At 38.2% G+C, this 19,240-nt stretch overlaps 1 long non-coding RNA gene across 1 annotated transcript in view; it reads right to left on the reverse strand.

Annotated features, from left to right (window-relative positions):
* LOC142429327 (uncharacterized) overlaps window positions 1–8,443 on the reverse strand; it is a 35,307-nt gene extending 26,864 nt beyond the window's left edge. The window contains exons 1-2 of the long non-coding RNA XR_012780418.1: window positions 8,312–8,443; window positions 5,257–5,294 (exon numbers count right to left, since the gene is read on the reverse strand). This is a non-coding gene — a long non-coding RNA (uncharacterized LOC142429327). The remainder of the gene's footprint in view (window positions 1–5,256; window positions 5,295–8,311) is intronic.
* Window positions 8,444–19,240: the final 10,797 nt, after the last annotated feature.

Here is a 19,240-nt window from a genome sequence, read left to right on the forward strand (position 1 = left end):
GTCTCCTAGTTTCTTTCTCTATTTCCTTTTACTTTCCTCTTGTCCCATTGTCATGTTCAACCTTCAATTGGGTTTCAGTTATTCCTCTTGGTTACATTGCCCTCAATCAAGCTATCCAAGGCCTCCTGCACTCTCCTTGCCATCAATGTTGGATCACTTGTTGTTCCCTTGCCCCTAGGGTAGTTAACACCCACTTCCTTTCCCCTGCCTCCCCCTCTCCAATGCCCCCCCCAGTACCATAAGTCCCGTTGTTTAATCTTCCAGGTCGTTTATCCCAGCTATTTTATCTAGATAGACTTGCAGAGATAATAATATGCGCAAAAACAAGACAGAGCAAAACAAAGCAACAAAAGAAAACAAAACAACAACAAAAAACCAATGACAAAAAAAAAGAAAGAAAAGTCTGTAAATAGTTCAAGATCTGTTTGTTTACCATTAGGAATGTTTTCTGGTGGAGTCTGAGGGGGTGCCATGCCCTGGTTCCAAAATCTATTTTTGGTATTCCCTGGGGACTTTGTTGCTCTGTTCCCCTTGCTGTTTTGTTGCACACCCTTATTGTTTCACCTCGGTTGGTGGGGTCAGGTCAGGAGCAATTCTCACACTGTGCCTGGACATTGTCCTTACTGATTGCCAGGCACCATCTGGTCTCTTCACCACACTTTGCTTTAGTATACATTTTTCACCGAGCTCTTCATAAGGGTGAGCATCAAGTAGGTCCATGACTTACGAGTTAATTGCTATTAGGTTAGGGCTATAATGAAGTGTGAAGTCAAAATCCATTCATATATTTATGGTTTATCTACATGTCTGGTTCACTTTAAGGACATCATTTGATTTAGGGTCATTTTATAATACAGAATATTATCAATCATTCCCCCCTGGGCTATAAGGTAATTTTATTGATAGCATCCTTAATTTAACCAATGATATAGAATTTAAAACACTGTTGATGTCCCCAGCCCCTGCCATTCCTGGGGCTTTGGGGCTCGGCTCAAGGGGAGTCCCTCTGGGACATGGGGTACAGGGAATGGTGTGACCCTTTGCTGGGCATGCCTACACAGTAGGGTATTCTGGGCCCCTCTAGGGTTTCCCATATGGGCTCCAATAAATTCCTTGCCTTTTGCTTAAAAACAAAAAACACTGTTGAGAGAAGGAAGTTACACATTTTTAGTGTGTCTTATCAGACAGACTCTGTACAGATTAAAAGCTTAAGTGATTGGATGCTATTTTCAGTAACAATGGGCTGAGGATGGGGCAAAATTGTCAAGAACACTCCTTCACAAAGCTTGAACCCTGCCTGCTCGTGGTTGGTTGGCACCAGGTTTGTTTAGACTCCTGGCAATCCTAGTCAACAGAGTAAAACCCTGCTCGGTGCTGTGCAATCCCCACAATTGCTCTTACACTTGAGCCTATAACGGCACACACTGTGTCCATCCATCTTGTCCAGGGTCGTCCTCTTTTCCACTGTACCTACCCGTTACCAAGCAGGATGTCCTTCTCCAGGGACTGGTCTCTCTTGACAACATGTCCAAAGAACTTGAGATGTAGCCTCTCCACCCTTATCTCCAACAAGCATTCTGGCTGTACTTCCTTCAAGACAAATTTGCTTGTTCTTTTGTCAGCCCATGTTTGTTTCAATAATCTCCACCAGCACCGTAATTCAAACATATCAATTCTCCTTTGGTATTTCGGACTCGATGTCCAACTTTCATATGCATATGAAGGAATTCAAAATACCATAGTTGGGGTCATATGCACCTAACTCTCAACATCTTTGCTTTTTAACCTGTAAGAGAGGTCTTGTGCAGCAGATTTACCCAATGCAATGCACCCTTTGATCTCTTGACGGCTGTTTCCATAAGCACTGATTGTGGATCAAGCAAAACAGAATCCTTGAGAATTTTAAACTTTTCTTCATTTATCATAGCATTACCTATTGGTCCAGTTGTGAGGATTTGAGTTGTTTGATTTTTTAAAATCATTTTATTAGGGGCTCATACAACTCTTATCACAATCCATACATATATCAATTGTGTAAAGCACATCTGTGCATTCGTTACCCTCATCATTCTCAAAGCATTTGCTCTCCACTTAAGCCCCTGGCATCAGCTCCTCATGTTTTCCCCACTTTCCCCACTCCCCCCTCCCTCATGAACCCTTGATAGTTTATAAATTATTATTTTGTCATATCTTTCCCTGTCTGACATCTCCCTTCACCCACTTTTCTGTTGTCCATCGCCTAAAGGAGAGGTCACATGTAGATCCTTGTAATTGGTTCCCTCTTTCCAGCCCACTCTCCTTCTACCATCCTAGTATCGCCATTCACACCACTGGTCCTGAAGGGATCATCCGCCCTGGATTCACTGTTTCCAGTTCCTATCTGAACCAGTGTACATCCTCTGGTCTAGCCAGACTTGCAAGGTAGAAATCGGATCATGATAGTGGGGTGGAGGAAGGGGGGGAAACATTTGGAAACTATAAGAAAGTTGTATTTTTCATCATTGCTACATCACACCTTGATTGGCTCATGTCCTCCCCTAGACCTCTCTGCAAGGGGATCTCCAGTGGCAGACAAATGGGCTTTGGGTCTCCAATCTGCACTCCCCGCCTCATTCATTATGGTAAGATTTTTTGTTTTGATGATGCCTTATACCTGATCCCTTCGACACCTTGTGATCACACAGGCTGGTGTGCTTCTTCTAAGTGGGCTTTGTTGCTTCTGAGCTAGATGGCCACTTCTTTACCTTCAAGCCTTTAAGACCCCAGACTGTATACCTTTTGATAGCCAGGCACCATCAGCTTTCTTCGCCACATTTGCATATGCACCCGTTTGTCTTCAGCGATCCTATCATGGAGGTGAGCACTCAATGATGTGATATTTTGTTCTTTGATGCCTGATAACTGATCCCTTCAGCACCTTGTGATATTGAGTTGTAATCTATACTGAAGACTGCAATCCTTGATCTTCATAGTGAGTGCTTCTAGTTCTTCACACCTTCAGCAAATAAGATTGTGTCATTTGCATATTGCAGTTTGTTAACAAGCCTTCCTTCAGCCCTTATACCATATTCTTCTTATAATACAGTTTCTCTGATTATTGATGGTGGGAAGACACAACCCTCACCTCTTCTGATTTGTCAGCATGCAGTAGTCTCGAGTTTTGTTCACACAACTGCCATTTGATACATGTATGAGTTCCACATGAGCATAATGAAGTGTTCTGGAATTCAAGTTCTTCTCAGGATCATAGTTTATTATGACCAACACAGTTGATGCCTTGAAAAAGTCAATAAGTCATGAAATATTTGAGTATTTCAGCCAAGATCCATTTGACATTGGCAATGATATTCCCTGTTCCACTTCTTGTTCTGAATCTTGCCTACATCTCTGGAAGCTCCCTGTCAATGTATTGCTGCAATTGGATGATGTTCAGCAAAAATTGACTTTCATGTGATATTAATTATATTATTCCATAAGTAGGGAGTACCTACTTATAAAATAAGTACCTACTTATTTTCTGACGGGGGAAAATTGCATGGATTATGATTGCACATGACACATATATTTGCTATATCAACAAAAAACAGCATCAACAGTAAGAATGTCCCCTAGGTAATATTCAGATACTGACTTGTCCAGACTTCAATCCAGACTTGCTGAATCAGTATCTGTATTCTAATAAAATCCCTCTATAAGTAACACACATACTAAAATTCAAGAAGCAATGGTTTAGATAAAAGACAAACAAACATGCTGGCCATATAAGGCCTGTCAAAATGTAAAATATCATTATCTTTAGGGAGTAGACATAGAGAAAGGATATGGGAAACTCACAAGTTATTTTCTATACATCCATTTCAGTGAACATGAATAGTTTTGTACAAGTCAAGTTTTCATTATATATATCTACACACACATACTATAGATTAATCAAGTATCAAAATCAACACCAAGATGATAGGTAAGATGGTATACACACACACACACACACACCAATATACACAAAGATGTATGTGTATATAATGATATCATTTGCTATATATATATATGTATCTACATAAATGCATATATATACATAAAAATGATTAGATTACCTACCATCTTGGTGTTGATCTTGACCTCTGATGATGGATTAACCTGTTGTATTTGGAGATATAGATAATGATATAAATATGGTTATAACTTCTTAGAAATTATCTCATTCAATCTCTCTATGCCCAGATTGAGACAAGTGTATCCTGGAGAATAATACTCTGACTTCATTAGTAATTGTGCAAATTTGTTACAGAATTATGCTATGCTACATTTTGAAACTTTCTGGGAAAAAGTGAGAAAAAACATTCCGAATTTGAGAGAAAGTGTGCTCTTATGAGTGACCTCATTGAGATGAGAAGTATGTTGGCCCCCAGTTTCTTCCTCACTAAATTGGAAACACACACACAGATGCAGGCACACATGTACATTGTAATCCTATTATAGTGCAAGGAGCTTTTGGAATCATGGCATAGATTTTCACAAAGAAGAATTTTGAAAAGCTGGTGACAAGTTTTACTGTGTGCCTTAATAGTATATTGACACGTTCATTAAGGACATTCATCTTATTGACGCTCTAAGTTTGGAGGTTTTTCACATTTAGATAGTAACTTTCACAATTAAACTAAAAGTGAACACCTTTCCCCAATCTATTAAGAGATGAAGCAAAAGAAAACAGTATTAAAGCTCCCCCTTCTGTCATGAGGCAGCTATAGCTATTACTCATGTGCAAATACTACTTTACACTATCAAGAAATTGAATTTGGACTTTAACACTCAGAATAATTAGAACATTTTAACATAACTCTATAAATAATTGTTTTTCCATTTTGGTCTATTAGATATAGTCGGGTAAGCTATACGACAACACATCTATAAGCCTCTGCACGCCCTCTCCCCACCACACAAGGCTCTTTTTAAAAAGTGGTAGACTTAAATATTTTTGATGACCTTTTTTTCAAAAATTTTGCCTGAAAAGAATGTTTCTAAATATTTATCATCAAGCAGAATTTCAAAATTGTAGACTAGACCTTAAATAGACCTGGGAGTTCAACTCAGATGAGAATGAATTCCTCACAAAGAAATAAGGCAAAGTCGAAGTAGTGACTTAAATCCTTTCAGCCAGATAATATCAGAATCTAGATTAGAACCCAGGTTGATATTCAGCTCATTGATTTTTAAACTGTTCCACACTTCACCTCCATTATTTATAAACGTACTTACTTGTATACACTGGTATCAAGTTGATTTGTTGCTCTAACCTTTAAAGGAAAAGAGAAATATAGAAAATTAGAATAGACTTGATAGTAACATGTTAATTTTAAAATTACAAAATACTGATAACTGACCATATTTATTCATTTCAAATATATATAATACATATATACATATAATATACATACACACAATACATATATACATACAATATATGTGTATATATTGTGCACACATACATACAATATATGTGTGTATATATATGCACACATATATTGTATGTATGTGTGCACAATGTTAGGTATAATTATAATGTTGAATATAATGGCCACATTCAGGTAATAAAAGCTACTGCCCTCATTTAAAAAAAAGCATTTTAGGATAAAGAAATAAGTGTGTACATTTAAGTACTCAAAAACACATTTTATGGCAAATACCCTGCCTTTATTGTAGATTCAATGACAATATAAAACAGTAGACTGGTAAACATAGATACATAACTGATTCTCTAAAAGGCTAGATTTGTAATGACAGCTTTTATTTTCAGTTAACATGTGGTTCTTTATGGCTATATGTTTTCAGAGCATCTTATTTGTAATATCAAAATGCAATAGAAGATTTCTAGATGAATCCTATAATTTTAAGCAGGTGATTGTATTAAAGAGGATGAAGCTGACAAAATATATGGTAGAAGTTATCTGCCAACAATGAAATTACCTGACAACATTCAATGGCAAAGAAGAGACCCTAAAGTATCTGACATGAATTGATCTGCAATGCCAGGTTTGTTTGAAAAATACCCTTTATTTAGGAGAGTGTAGTGATCCAATCTTTGAATTACAATTCAATAGTAGAATGTAAATTTGTGAAAAGGGACTGTAGTTTTTTTTTTCAAATAAATCGTCTGTTAAAACAACTTTTCCCCATATGATAGTTAATGTTTTCTGTCAACTTGGCTGGCTTCTCAGTGGTTTGGCGATTAAGATGCAGTATCCCCCACGAGGAGCTCTAGCATCAGATAACCTCCATGACAAAGACACTGAGCAGCCAATCCATTGAAAGAAAGTTTCCTTCGGACGTGGCATGCTTCTAATAGTGCGTGCTATGACAAACGTGCTTGCTCTGTGCTGGGTCTGGATGCTACATTTGGCTTGTCATCTGACCTGCAGTGCTGTGACTTCAGCCAGGGCCCTTTCATATCCCCTGCAGATCCTGGGAGATGCCAGCAGCCTGCCCTTTTACCTGCTCACCTTGGATTCATTTGTCTTTGCAGCCAAAAGTATGTGGTTAGATCTGCTGATCTTAAGTCCATCAACCCCTGTAGCTACTAGAATCAGAGACACTTCCACCCTGTTAGAAGACCACAAACTTGGAACTTGCCTGCCTCTTGCCAGCTACATGAACCATTTCCTGGATCTAAACTCTCTTCAGTTTTACATATTTAAACTTCACTTGTTTGGTTCTCTGAAGAACCTCGCCTAAGATGATACATCAGAGCAGTAAGGAAGCCATTTTCACAAGGAGAAGGAACGGCAGAAAATATATACAAACAGGACCCTAGCCAAGTCTGGTGTTAAAATTCACACCAATTGTTTGCTTTAATTTCTTTATAGTAATTAAGGTCATTCCAAACTCACTGCCATTGAGTCAATTCCTACACTTAATACCGTATAGAAAAATTATAATTGCCCCCTGTGAATTTCCGAGACTGTAACTCTTTAGGAAATAAAAAATGTCAATTTTCTCCCTCAGAGCAGCTGATGGCTTCAAACTTCAAAATCCTTACCCACAAGGCCATCAGCGCTCCAAAACCTTTGTTGTTAGTGCAACGGAAATAAAAATAGGGACACTATGACTTCGTAGTTGATTTTTCTTTTTGATCTGTCAGATATAATTAGGGAAGCTTGGAAGACATCAAATAAATCAAACTGTGGACAAAATCAATAAAATTCAAATCACTAATATATCTGGAGCGATTTAAAGGCTTAAATGCAATCTAAAGCACAAATCATGCAAGTTTCTCTTGGAAGGCCTGTTTGTGGCCCCCACAAAGTCTATCAGTGGCCTCATGAAAGAGAGGTGAGAGAGTCAGACAGCTTAGCTAGTATCTTTAGCTGTAGCTGTAAATGAGAGTCTCTTGAGTCAGGACGTAATTTGGTTAATTTCTTTGAACAAGGTCTTTGTTTAATCAGTTAAAATTGATTAAAAGGTGATCTTACAAAAGAAGGCACATAAAAAAGGCTATTTTGCTGATGTTCTCAGAGAAATAAAGAGATCAAAGTACTGCAAACTTTTCTGAAAATTCCCTTCATGCAGAAAGGCCTTTCTAATTTAACCAGAGTGTCAGCCATAGTAGAAAGGTCAAGTGAGTTTCTGAAGATCAGTTAAAAGTATCAACTTATGCTAAACTCTATTTTTTCTTCACATAAATACAACTCCATATTTAATACCAAGAGGCCACTTTTTAAATATCATTAAGGCAAGGCATTTTCAGTTGCTTGAAAACATAATCTATCAAACTACATCTCACGATGCACCACTATTTTAGGTTTAAACATCATCAGGCGCGCGCGCGCGCACACACACACACACACACACACACACACACACACACACATCCCAAATGAGGTACTGCCACAGTCTTCCTGGCTGCTATTGATTCCTCCATCAATAGCCACCTGGCTTTACATGAACTAGTGTCACCCAACACTTACTCTTTTGCTTTAATTTCTTTATAGTGATAAAGATCATTCGAAAACAATTGCAGGGTAGAATCATTTACAGTTTACTTCTCCTTCCTTCTCCCTCCCAATATTTTAATAGTGTCACCTAGATTATTGATTCAGTGGAATTTCTAGTTTTATTTTTTATTTCTGGAGACTTGCTTTTATTAAGTCAGTTCAAATCAAGGAATTATGTTTTCTAAAACCACAACTCTCTTTTCACTGTTATTATTCCCTGATTTACAGAAAGCCTAATAATATTACATCCTACTAAATAATAAGTCCACCTGATTCAGTAAATATGATAGTTTGCTTTCTTGATCATGTTACTTGTTACTCACCTTTCCCTCTGACTGTAGAGAGGACGTATTTCCATGACCCCATCAGCGTGGTTCTGGGCTATGGGGCGTGACTTGATCAAAGAGATGTGTGTGATGTGACAGGAGCCGAGTTGGAACAGACCTGCTCCCTGGCCCTTCTGTCATCACAGTAAGAAGAACAAGCCCTGTATAGTTGCTTCTGCCAGAAGAGGAGGAAACACACCGAGCAGAGCTGCCCCCGCTGACCCACAGATGTGTTAGCAATGAAAGAAATGCTACTCATGCATGCCACCCATTTTAGATGTGTTTGTCATCTGCGAGAGGATGCAGTATAAAAAAATTAACTAATGACTTTAAGAAAGACTCAAATTCAACTGGTAGAAAGAAATATATATGTACTAATAGAATCTTTCTAGCTTTTGTTATGTACAATGTCACGTCAGAGAATATAAATAGGGAAAACAATGTTTTATCTGCCGCTGTCCTTTGCATCCTCTGGTGTATCATTCTGCTTTCTAATCAAAACGCTGACATTGCATAACACTGTGGCACCGGGGTCTAGAGAAATTGTGGCATTACACAGTGTTATTTCAGAGCTAATTTAAGTAAGAGTCCAGACTTTTATTTAGTTGCTGATGCCTGTATGGACAAAGTCTGCCGCTAAGATTATCTCCTCAAAGTCATGAGTTTGAGATTTCTGCTGGGAAAAGGCCTAGGTCATCGAGAAGGCGTGGCATTTCGCAGCCCGATGTACTCACTGGTTCATCTGGCCAGTGCTCTTCAGAGAGCAGTGCTCCCCAGGGTTCCATAACACACAGCTGGCCCTGTCTCAAACGCGCATAAATAGCAGACAGTGTGACCCGAGAACCTGGTTTCCGACCTCCAGCCGGTTTTCCTCTGTGCTGCCTCGATCCAGTTCAACCGCTGCTACTTCTGTCTCATAGCTTCTTTCTCAGAGAAACAAGAGGGGGAAAAGGCCACACGAGTTCGGTACCCCAAATATCAGGTCTCCCACCCAGAAAGCAACTGGGTATCTGACTTCCCGGAGGCAGTTTAATGTTCTGTGCCTTACACACGTGGGCTTTCATTCATTCAAATATTGTACAGAGAGCACCTTCTCTGTGCCCAAGTCACTGAGGGGCCTGGACGCAACAGGGAGCAAAACGAAGGAAGCACTCAGACTTCAAAAACATGCATTCCTATTCTATACACGGTATCAATACAATTATGAAAATAAAAGGGTGATCACCATGTTCACTTCCTACGTAAGCAAAGAGAAAAGATGACTAAGATTTACTGAAAAGAGTAGAAAAAGCTTGGTAACACACCCAGATAGGTACGTACAATAAACTTGGAGGCATTTTATAGAAAACCAAAGGACTAATTGTATGAAAGCTTTTAGAAAAATAGACATTTCTTTTTCACCCAACTCTAGCTGTGAATATGTTTCCTTGTGGAAAGAAGAATGTGTGGGCACGATCGTTTAATGATGTGATCTGTAGTCACTCACTGTTCTAGCTTCAAATGAAACATGGTTTACCTGTTTCAGCAGAACAAAAGTGGAAGGGATTCTCCCAATATTTAATAATCATGATTCACCTAAAATCTTTTATAATCTTCAGAAGACAAAATATATGAAGTTACAGATGAGTATTGCTATAAAATTTTTGTTAACCTTAGGGATGAAACATACTCATTAAGTCATTTTCTGGAAACATTTCATGGTACTAATGTGTGTTTGAAGAAGTACAAGATGTAGATACTGTGGAGGATTCGGAGAGAAGAGTGAGTGAGTGCAGATCACATTAAAAATGATCGTTTTGTCAATAATCCAATACTGTGATATGTTATCTTATAGCTATATTTTAGGCATGTTCAATTTAAATAATGAGACATTTTAAATACTGCTACACACATTACTTTTCTCATGAATAAATCCTGGAAAGCAGCAGCAAATACATGCTAAGTAAGCATTTGCAGTCCATATGTTTGTGATTCATACTAAAGCTACCAATTAACATTAAATTTCATTCCAAGGAAACTAAAAGCTATTACCAAAAGAAAAAATATTGAAAGAAAACTACAAATGTTCATGTTTTCATGACTCAATTTTTCTTTTGTAAGGAAATGGAAATGGTTTTCAGAAGTGTTACCAAATATTTTGTTAGAATTCTCTAGCAACTACTTTGTTTGATCAAAAATACAGGTATCATATTAAGTGATAATTCATTATAAAATTACCTATTTTTCAGCCAAAATCAGGTGTATTGACACGGTATCTACAACACTGGGCTCATACCCGGAACCAGTGGCAAAGTGCAGCACATCCTTCAGACGTTACTCAAAGACACATAGAACAACAGTTCACTTAAACATTAAACGTTTATTTATTCAAATGTCTTTGATAGATTAGTAACTTCCAATTCTACCTGCAAAAAGTCCCAAACATCTCGTCATTGACTACCTTTACATAGTATTTTTCCTAAATGGTTACTAATAGGTATGGATTATGTGGACATTGGATTCCTGAAAGAAGCTACTTTACTTACACCAAAATAACTCCATCATTTGGAGGACAAGAGCATTTTTACTTCTCAAGAGATCTCTTGCAATCCTTAAGAAAACATTCAAGCTTTGAGTTGAAATATGTAAAGGGTCTATGGGCAAAAAACTGAATGATGTAGGACGTAACAAAAGAAGATGGGAAGAAGAAACAGACACTGTACAAAATAAGCTAGTTGATATGAGGTAGCAGAGGAAGAAGAACCAATGATATGAAAGGAAGACATTCAGGCTGCACTGAAGGCATTGGCCAAAAACAAGTCTCCAGGAAATGATAGGATATCAATTGAAATACTTCAATACGTTGTCAAGGAATTTAGAAAACAGCTACATTGCCAACCACCTGGAAATGATTCATATTTATATCCACTCCAAGAAAAGGTTACCAACAGAATGCTCAAATTGTAGAACAATATCATTGATATCACATTCAAGTAAAATGTTACTGACAATTGTCCAACAGCCACTGCAGCAGTACATCAACAGGGGGATGCCAGAGCTTCAGGTCAAATTTAGCAAAAAGATGAAACACTGCTGATGTCTAATGGATCTTGGCTGAAAGCAGAGATTATCAGTATGATGCTTACTTTTGTGTCTTTGACTAGGCAGAGACATTCGGCTGTGAGGATCATAGCAAATTGGAGGGGGAGCCAAAAAGAAGGCGGCCCCGGGTGAGAGGGATTGACCCAGAGGATGGAACAATGGGTTTATACATGAGAACCAGGGCTAGGAGGGTGGGAGGCCAAGCAGTGCTTCCTCTGTTGTGCAAAGGGTTATTGTGAGTTCGAACTGACTCAATGGCACCGGACACCTAATTGATGATACCAATTTTTATTACTTCAAAGTGTCTTGCCTGTCTTCCTAATTATTTTTTTGTTTTAGATAGCACTGTCAAAGAACATTTGGTCAAGTAATGTGACTCCTTTGTTCCATGCCTTTAGTTTCTAGTGTGCTTTCTCTAATGGTTTGGAATAAGGAGTATGGATTACCTTGGTGTCTTTAGACCTAGTTTTAACGTTCAGTTACACCCAGTCACCAACTGAGACACAGGGAAACAGACTTAAGGTCAGTCTTTGAAATCTGGATTTCCTCCTTGTGAAACTGTAATGAAAATGACTCACTGTCTTGCTAAAAATATGATCAAATAAAATTATTGGTGGAAAACAACTACAAATTTTAAAAATAAATAATTTGCTAAGCAGTGTGTAAAAATAACCATTCCCCCAACTTACCCACGGCAGGGTGCTGCTGTATAGTTGGAGGCAGTTTCATCCATTATTTCTCATATATTATGTCTTTCATTTGGAAAATGTTGGCTTTCTCAAGATTAGTTTTAGAATTAGAATCACAGAATGTTGGCTGGCATTTCCTGAGAGCACTGAATGACATTGATTAAAATAGGTACTAGGGGGTGATGAGAGAAAAAATTATTTTTTTAAGCTGGCTTCAAGTTCTGGCAATTTGGTGCATCAATGAATGATCTCTTAGCTCCTCTCATAAAGTAGCATTTGTAACTCTCATTTGTTGAGGTGTTACAAGGATTAGTCATTTTGTAACATCTTAAAAATCACAGTTTAAAGCCATTTTTATAAGTATCAGAAATCATTGCTCAAGCTTAAATTCCAATCCCACAGGAAAATATATGCATGGACTCCTTATTATTAAGTAAATGTGTTGGCTGATCCAGCTTAGTGTAATTGTAATAGTCTACTGGTTAATGTAAATTTCATTCTTTTAATGCTTATTGATGAGAGATGCTACGCTGTGAAGGAAACAAACAGAACTGAGATAATCGACCCGGGACTTGAACCAGAGGGTGGAAGGCAGTGATCTGCACAGTGATCTGAAGATATTCATGAAAAGTTACAATCTAAAGTCCCATTTCCTCTCAAATGTAACCATTGTAAATGCTGTTACCCCATAATCACACGTCTATCACGTATTGGGATTTGAATAACCTTAAAAATGTATCTACCTTTCTACTCTACTACCCCCTGCCATTTCTGTATGATAAGTACAAACAGCTTTAAATGGAAAACAATTCCACAGGAGTATGTGAGCTGGGAAGCAAGATGATATTGCAGATACACTTAGAGGAATGCTTTATTTGCAAAAACAACACTAATATAAACTAAATTATAAAGATGAAAACTAGAACTGTTTGGCTGAAGGGAAATTTAATTCTGAAACACTGAAAGCTGTGTGATGTATTATAAACCATTCTAGTCAGTTAGTGTTTGAGCTAAATTTTATGTAGGCTATTATGGAAGTAGGAGACACAGCAAACTTTACGTGGGAATATATTCAATTTTATATTGCAAATACCATAACAACAAGAAAAACCCGCCAAACCCACTGCTGTGAGTCAATTCTAACTCAAAGGGATGCTATAAGACAGAGTGGACCCCATAGGGTTTGCAAGGCGGCAGGATCTTTATAGAAGCAGACTGCCACACCTCTCTCTTTGAGAGGCTGGGTGTTCAGCAGCTGAGTGCTTTATCCTTGGTGTTGTTAGGAACCCTGCATACACCCAGGAAATAAATCATCGGAATATACTGGCTGTCATCAAAGAGAACATTATGAAACAAAGGATTAGCATCCTTCATTTCTCAACTCCGTCACATTTTTTAACTTAGTTTTGAGTACATCAACACTGGAGATTTTAAAAGTCCATAACTATGATTGGATTATGAATATAATCTTAAGGACGAATTTTCAGGCAAACCAAAGATGAAATATAGGCAGCATAGTTATCACACTTCCAGACCATGAGCTGAACACAATGAATATTGTCCTGAAAATCTTCTTCCCCATCATTGTTTCCCTGATATGCAGCATTGAACTTGAGAATTCTAAGGTTCTGTAAAAATGCCAATTAAAAAGTGACTAGCAGATGAAATACATGAATGTGTGGGATAAGGTGGGATAAGATTTACTGGTTTGTGATGACAGTTTGTGAAAAATGGGATGTGACGTCTGGAAAACATTAGGTGAATCATGTTGCTAAGTATTAAGAATCCCAACTCTACACTAAAAACATCACAATTTTCTTAACTTTTTTTCCATTTAAGCTGTGATTCCAATATTTTCTTGACAGAAAAAAATGATGGAGTAAACTAACGGAACTGAACACTTCAAAAGGCTGTTCCAGAATATCCTCCAGACCAAATACCCTCCAGAGAGAGCAAACACAGAGCCCGCAGGCAGAGGGAGGGCAAGAGACCCTCGGGCAAGAAGCCTTGGGACAGGCAGTATATCTGGATGGGTGATCTCAACAGTCCAGAACAATCTAATTGTAAACCTGTAGGCATCTGACCCATAGGCTGATTCTAAACTTCAAGGTCATTAAACCCAGGACTCTTTCTGTTGGTGAGTGCCTAATTACTTTCTTGCTCATGCCCGGACAAGACCCAGCTGGTGAGAGCGCATGACCAGGTTTATGATTGGACCTGAAAATTGGGACCAGTCCTGGGATGGGTCCATTCATAACCCGAGACGGAGACAGGCCAAGTATCTCACACCTGGTAAAACAGCCTGGATGCAGTTCATTCCATGTCAACTCACTCGTGTCCACACCTGCTGCATGTCAGGCGACTTCCTTTCCTGCCCTCTCCTTCCTGCTTGCCATTTTATGGCCAGTGAGACCATTCTTTAGTTGGAGAGCGCAAAGCCCCTGCACGCATCACAGCAGTATCGTAATGTCACACTGGAGTTAGAAGTTCAAAATGGGAGAACATGCTCAGCATATCTCAAATGCAAAGAACCGAAGAAAAAATATTACCGCCTCGAGTTACAATATGGATGGATTCCATAGACAAAATGTTGAACTGCGAAGGAAGCAGGAAAACCTGATGAAAGGAAGAAAAGACATGATTCCAAGAAGAACAAATCAATGTTCAACCATTCCGGGAGGCAGCAGATGATCCTGAACCAATGGTACTGAACGAAGAAGCCCGCATCAAACTGGAGGCAGTAGTGATAAGCAAGGTTTGAAGAATTGAAGGATATCAATTCAAGTGATTCAGCAAGCTGATGGAGCACTGGAAAGATTCACTGGCCTATGCCAGAAAACTTGAAAGATTGATACCTGACTGATAAAGATCCATTATCTGTGCCCATTCCAAAGAAAAAGGACTCAAAAGACTAAAAAAAAATATCAAACAGTATAGCACACAAGTAATAGTTTGCTGACTTCAAAAAGAGATGCAGCAGTACATTGGCAGGGTATTGCCAGCCATTCAAGCCAGATTCAGAAGAGGACACGACATGAGGGATATTGCTGTTGAAGACTGGTGGGTCTTGTCTCAACGGAGAGAAAAATGTTTACTTTTGTTTTATTGACTATGCAAAAGCATTTGACTATGTGGATCATAACAAACTATAGATAACACTGAGAGAATTGAGTAATCTAAAACATTTCATTGTGCATGCGATGAATCTGTATATGGACCAAGAGACAATTATTTGAACATATCAAGGGAACATCTGCTTGGTTTAAAATCAGGGCAGGTGTGTGTCAGGGTTATATCCTGCCACCATATTTATGCATGTTGAGCAAATAACTCAAGACTCTGGAGTATATAAGAAGAATGTGATACCAGGATTAGAGGAAGGCTTATTCAAAATCTGTGATATAGAAATGTGGTACCAGGATTGGAGGAGGACTTATTCACAACCTGTGATATACAACTTTGCCTTCTCAAAGTAAGGAGGAATTCAAGCACTTACTACTGATGCAAATAAAAGGCTGTAGCTTTCAGTACAGAGAGCAACTCAATATAAAGAAAACAGAAATCCTCACAAATGTGCCAACTAACAACATGATAATAGAGAAAAGATTAGATCCTCAATTAATACCCAATGAAGCAGCCCTTAAGAAGTCAAAGGTGTGTTGTATTGGGTGCATCTGTTACACAAGACTGCCTTAAAGTGTTCAAAGAAAACATGTCACTTTAAAGAATACGGTGTATCTTTCAAAGCTAGGATGTTCTCATCTGCCTCATATGCATATGAAAGTGGGACAATGGATTAGGAAAAGCACAGAAAAATGGGTGCCTTTGAAGTATGGTGTTGGTGAAGAATATTAAACGTATTACTAACTACCTGAAGTAAAAAAGAAATCTGTCTTGGAAGAAGTATAGTCAGAATGTTCCTTAGAAGTCAGGATGGCAAGACTGTCTCCATTACTTTGGACATGTTATCAGGAGACTCCAAGACCCTGGAAAAGACATCATCCTTGCATCTGATAATAGAGGATCAGCACAAGAAAGGGAGCTAACGGAGGAGATGACTTGACATAATGGCTGCCACAGTGCTCTCAGACAAAAGTAATTGTGAAGATGATGCAGTAGAGGACAGTCCTATGCTCTGCTGTGAAGATTGCACCTAAGAGGTGCAACCAATTAAAAATCAGATAACAAGAACAAGGATTATGGAAGGAATTATATAAGGTAAATCTGGAAAATCTGGTAATGCTAGAAAATACCTCCCCAAATCCCAAAGCATGTCAAAATGACACAGATGTATGTCAAAGTCACACAAGAGCCCACTCTACCAGCTCTTAATGATCAATACTGAAGTAACTTTGGTAACAAAACAAAGTGATATTTAATTATAATCTAAAACATAAACAGGTGTAGTCCACAATGATAATAATTACATTAGGAAATATTGAAATACTGCAAATCATTTATGTCATTACTTTTCTATTAAGGAAATGAAGCATAACTTCCCAGTCCTAAAGTATGGGCTCTGCATAATGACTCCTTTCCAAAAATAAGTTCACAAAGAATAATAAGGTGTGTTACAACATGATGCAACATTAGAGTGGAGAAACTTGACAAACATTACATTAGTCAGAATATGAGATCAGCTCCACATTGCCAGTGATGTTGATGTTATGTATCCTGGATTTGATAAAAATGGCACTTGATTTTTATGGTCTTCTCACTCAAAACCCAGAATCAAAATTGCTTCATGAGTGTGATAGGTAGGTTTATTGTGCCAATCTGGCCAATAAGAACATGTGGGATTAGCAAAGTCACAGTTTGTTTGGAGAGTAAAGAGATAAATGGCTCGGCGAGCCCTGCCTCTCTCTCTCTCTGGCTCTTTGGTGTTCGCACTAGTGTGCAGCTGTCTTAGCTAGTTCTCTGTCTCAATTTGTGAGCTACACTACCATTGGGACAACCAACCATGGACTGTGTTGCTAGAGCTTGAAGTTCCTTTGAGACCTGCTTTGCCACACTGCTGGTGTCTACATCACTTGAGCAAGGGACTGTTGTATCCTGTCATCTGGCTGATTGTTGGTGACCCATCTTGCTGTTTACTGCATGTGGCCAGACTGCATGCATTGCCCATTGGAAGACTCAGCTGTCGGATTGCTGGACCGTGGACCCAGCAGCCCTTGTGATGTGAGGGACTTCCAGTATATTTTAACTGATTCATGGACGTAAGTTAAACTGATCCCTCTGTACCGCTGTGTGGACTAATTAGCCATTATATTTCTTCATGCTATATATATCTATCCATATATATAGATATAGATTGATAGATAGATACTCATATGTGTCCCGGCTTTGTTTCTCTAGAGAACCCTAACACAATGAGGAAGTTATGAGACAAATCCAAACTGAAGAACCATATATAAAATATCCAACTGGTAATCCTCAAAATTGTCAACATTATCAACAACAAAGACACTCCCCAAACTCTCACCCATAAAAGGAAACTTAACAGGCATTGCAATGAATATAATGTGTCCTGGACATCATGTTGGGATAGAAAAGGACATGAGGTAAAAAGTAAGAAAATTTTAACTATAGAGTTGAAGTAATAGTAAAGTATCAGTATGACTCTACTGATGAATAATATTAATCAAAGAGATAACTACAGGAAGTATGTAAATAATCTATTTTACTTTTTTATAAATTTAAAACTTTTTTAAATAAAATGTTTATTAAATCATTGTGGGAGTACAAAACAGAAATATGAATCTAGAAAAAAAGCAAAATAATGTAATAATTTTGATTGCTAATGAAAATGTTATTTATGTAATTTTAAAGTGACATTGAAACTATCAAACCAGTGTAGTATTTAGATTGCATTACGTATGAGTATATTTGAAAGAATTATGTAACTTAAAAAGATACTTTTATTGGGGGCTTTTACATCACAATTCATACAACCCTCCAATATTTCAAGCACATTTGCATATATTCCACCATCATCATTTTCAAAGGACTTTCTTCCCACTTGAGCCACTGATATCAACTCCCCATTTCTTTCCCCTCCCTTCCTTGCCCACCCTCTCTCACAAACCATTGATAAGTTATAGGTTATATTGTCCTCTGTCACCCCTCATTCACTTTTCTGTTATTTGTCCCCCTGGGAGGGGCTTCTAGTTGATCATCGTGGTCTATTCCCCCTTCTCCCCCAACCTTCATCTAATCCTCTTGGTATCCCAACGCTCCTTGTTGGCCCTGAGGGATTTATCTATTCTGGATTCCCTACGTTGTGGGCTCTTATCTGTAGCAGTGTGTATGCTCTGGTCTAATTTGATTTGTAAGGTAGAATTAAGGTCACAGTAGTTGGGGGAAGAATCACCAAAGAGCTAGAGGAAAGGTATATGTTTCATTGGTGCTATATTGCACAATGCCTGGCTAATCTCTTCCCTATGACCCTCTGTGAGGGAAACAATTTTATTTTAAAATATAGATATTCTAGCAATTAAGTTATTCCATAGATTTTGAAAGGTAGAACTTTGTGTTAAGTCAGGAATCTACCTTGTTTTCACTATCAATAATATTTTGTATGCATTGCCAATGCAAATGTACAAGGAACAATTTAACGTCAGTGCTGAATGTTATAACATCTATCTTCAGATTATGTGTATGAAGGTATTACAATAGCAAAATACCATGTGTACAATTTATTATTTAATGAGCCACGGGCTCATTTATAAAGCTCCATAAAGCATTCTACTGACAATATCTGTGTGGCCAAGGCGAGCTCTTCCCTGAAATTAAAAGGTCACAAACAAAACTCTATCTATCCTATATTAAAAAAAATCAGTATGTGTGCATTACATCTACACATGTACAGACACACATACACAACTCCATTGTACACTAGAAATCTCCCATACTCCAAGGGAGGCCATTCCCACATCAGCAAAGATTCCTATTACAGTAATTCATGACACAGTGGCTTCAAAAGTTGCATACTGTTTTGACGAGGCTTGCAACCAAAAGACACTGCCGTTGACAATTTTCTGCTTCAAGGTGGAGACAGTGTTGCATCTAGAAAGTCTCTCCCTTGAGATTGCACAGCGAAAGATACTGTGTTTAGTTACATGTAAAACCTTGCGCTGTTTAAAGCTTATGTTTACGT

The sequence above is a fragment of the Tenrec ecaudatus genome, chromosome 16, assembly GCF_050624435.1.
Source record: "Tenrec ecaudatus isolate mTenEca1 chromosome 16, mTenEca1.hap1, whole genome shotgun sequence".
In the NCBI taxonomy this organism is placed as follows: Eukaryota; Metazoa; Chordata; class Mammalia; order Afrosoricida; family Tenrecidae; genus Tenrec; species Tenrec ecaudatus.